This window comes from Anas acuta, chromosome 3 (genome assembly GCF_963932015.1).
Source record: "Anas acuta chromosome 3, bAnaAcu1.1, whole genome shotgun sequence".
NCBI lineage: Eukaryota > Metazoa > Chordata > Aves > Anseriformes > Anatidae > Anas > Anas acuta.
Window position 1 is genome coordinate 54,667,792 of NC_088981.1, and position 3,402 is coordinate 54,671,193.

Consider the following 3,402-nt stretch of genomic DNA (forward strand, 5'->3'; position numbering starts at 1 on the left):
TGACCCTCTGCAGACCTTCTTTTCTAAGCCTCTCTGCTTTGCTCACAAAGTTAACACTTAAAGACAGCTACAAAATAGATAAAACGAGTGACTAGAGAAAAAAAAAAAAAAAAAAAAAAAAAAAAAAAAGACAGGAATACTTAATTTTAGAAGCGCTTTGCTGCATTCACAGAACTGAAAGTATGATTAATTAATTATTTTTTTTAACATCAGGATTTCCAGCTCTTTGAAATCTGTTTTAAGCTACGGCCCTGTTACAACAAGCCCCCGGGTCAGGATGTGGCTGACCAGGCCATTTTATCTGCCCCACAGAAGCCTCATTAGTCAGGAGGTCAGCTGGGGGCATTGCTCCCAGCATGAGGGTGCAGGCTGCATACACTTGCCCACGTGCTGGATGGATGTGTATCAGGCACATTTTATGACATCTGGTGTCATGCCAGGCAAACACAGGGATTTTGCTCTGTTAGAGGGTATATGAATCCCCAGAAGGTCTAAGTCAGCTGGACCTATTTGACAAAACAGAGAGGTGCAGAAACTTCCAACCAGCCTAGGGTTTCTGATTCACTGCTGACATTTCAAGTGCTTTCTGCTCAGCAAGAGGGAGGGAGGAAACAAAAAAAAACTAACAAAACCTCTTCAGATGAAGACAGGTGATCTCTTGAACTGATAGGAAAGAGTACTGCTGCCTGATATGAAGTAGAGGAGAGTTGCAAGGAAGAAGGAATAACTGAAGAGAATCTTTCTAGTTTTATCTTTGACAGAAAATTAAACATTAATTCTGAAATTTATAAATTCCAGGGTTGTAGCATTTGCTGCTCTGGATGGACAGGGACATGACAACCTTATCTGGCCTCATATATCTTTGGGGGTACAAAAGTAGCACCTAGACATGCAGATGATGTCTACTGGTGATGTACACTATAATCTAGCTTGCCTTTGCTCAACATAGTACTCCACCTCCATCCCTGGGTGCAGCAGGCCCTCCAGGACAGCAAAGAGCTACAGCCACAGCCACAATTTCTCAGACTTCCTCTAGCAAGCTAAGCTTTCAAATGTTCAAGCAGCAGTGTAACATATGTTCCCCTGAAAAAATGAATTTCAATCAGTTTATTATATAAACAATCTTACAGTACAGTCAAATGGAGTTGCTAGGGATGGGAGGAACTTTGGTTTATACTTACAAAAATATACATTTTAGTAACTTTTAAATTAAATTGTTAACCATTGGGCTAAAATACAAAATTTAAAAGCCTTACCAATTAAAAACTTCAGTATTCCCTCTCTAACTCAATATTGAATAAAGCATATCTTTAAAAAAAAAAAAAAAAAAAGCAACAAGTGTTTTTAATATTTTTTAGAAATTACAAAATCTGTGGTTTCTTTTAAGCTGAATTTTGCAAAATTTCACTCTCCAGTGAATTCCTTTCTCTCTTGAAAACTCTTGAAATCTAAAAACTTCCTTCAAACCATACCATTGCAATAAAAACTCATTTCAAATCCTGACCTAGCACAAGAGAGTTATGTCCTTGCCAGCTGTATTTCTGTCTTCAAGCTATGCAGTACTTATGTCCTCTCACTATAGATGGGAGGAATTTGAGTGTCTATAGGAGACATGCTTCTGCCCTGCCCATACGTTTGGCTGCTATTCATCTGAGATGGTGCTTGTTCACATCCATTTCAGTCCTCAGCCACTCAACAGAGAGAAGGGATTTCATGATCAAAGATTTTATTCAAGCAACACAGTACTGCTCTTTGTGTACTTGTTTTTTGGCCAGCTGGGATTCCTGCTGCAGCATTCCTATGTTTCCAGCTGTCTAATGCTGATGCCCTCTCCCAAAATTTAATTTTATCCTTGTGCTGTGTGAACTGTACTCCAAACGCACACAGAGGCATCTTTGGTGCATTTCAGGTAAATGTTCAGACTAACAGCTCCTGGGGATATCGGTCAGGCTGGACTCCAGGACCTATGTTGCCTCTTCCCACCTGGAATAGACGCTTCTGCTTCCACAGCATCTCCCCAGGCTGCAAATTGCATGTTCTAGGCAGGTACTAGGTGAGGACTTGGGGGGCTCTTTGCATTGCTTTCCCTGATCTCAGCTCCAGGGCTGACATCCTCGAGTGGGATGGCAGGGAATATGGGCTGCTTTGGTCCAGAAGGGGTACGGGGTGGGCAGCAAAGCAATGGGATACCGTCCACATGCCTGAGAACTTGGTCTTTGTTCATATATGAGCCTTGACCACAAGCTTTGATGCTGGCCTGTGCAAAGAGCATTCCTGAACCTGCCGCCTGCTCAGAGATAGGAGGAGAGTTAAGATTATGATGGTTAAGGAGATGGAGAGTTGTATACTTGGGGTGGGTTGGTGTGGAGGAGAGAATCTGGTGCTTTTCATGACTTTGAGAGTGGGTGGGAAAAGAAAGTGGGGGTCTTTTTGTGCAAAGAGGTGCTTTTGTGTTCCTAAGGAGGAGCAGAGGAAGGAAGGAAATTTGTGCTCAGGACTGCTTGGAGGCAGCAGCAGTGCTGAGATGGATATATATGGACTGAAAGACATACGCTCATGGGAATAATCCATGTCTAAGAGTTCACCACCTCTTTCATACAGAGATACATCAGGTCACAGAAGTTCTTGCAGAGTGTAGGAACTGGCATCTGATGAGAGAAAGCAGGCCACGTGGGCAGCAAGCTGAGGTCACGGTCACTTGCGACACTGCACATGTGCAGCTTGGCTGGGAAGGGGCACTTCATCCAAGATAAAAATGCTGCAATGCCTGAAATAAACACATGCTTCCTGGCTTTGCAGAAGCCCAGGTTCTGCAAAGGGGGAGAGTGCCAGCTACCCACTTTGGAAGAGTGAAGAGCTGAAAATGACAATGATAGCTTCTCTCTTACTGCAATTATAAGCACCATAGAGAGGCAGCTGCTGGGAGCGTGAATCTCATCTTTTGTTCCCTGTAACAGGGGAATCCACACTGGGAAAAGAGCTGGCAACATTTTCAGTGTTGCTGAAGAAGGTTGTATGGGAATACAGGCAGTGGACAGTGGCCTTGAAGATCTTGACTGCAAACAGACCCACCTTGGATCTGCGAAAGCTGAACTGCAGCAGCTGCCTCCTGAATATGCATGGGTGCCCAGATTGCTAGCGCTGAATGGCAGGTGCTAACTCAGACAGGCATCTTACATGTGGCTTCCTCTGGCCAAGAATTCTTGATTATCTGCTGCTCAGCTCGGATACAGAGCCCAGATATAGAGCCCAGCTATATGGCACGGTGCCATGAAGACTGTTGGTCTCCAAGATGCAAAACCTCATAAGTCATGAAGCATTGGTTGTTGTCCTCAGAACAGTAAATAAATGAATAAATAAAGAAACTCTACTTCATGTAAACGTAGAAGCTTTGGCAACATG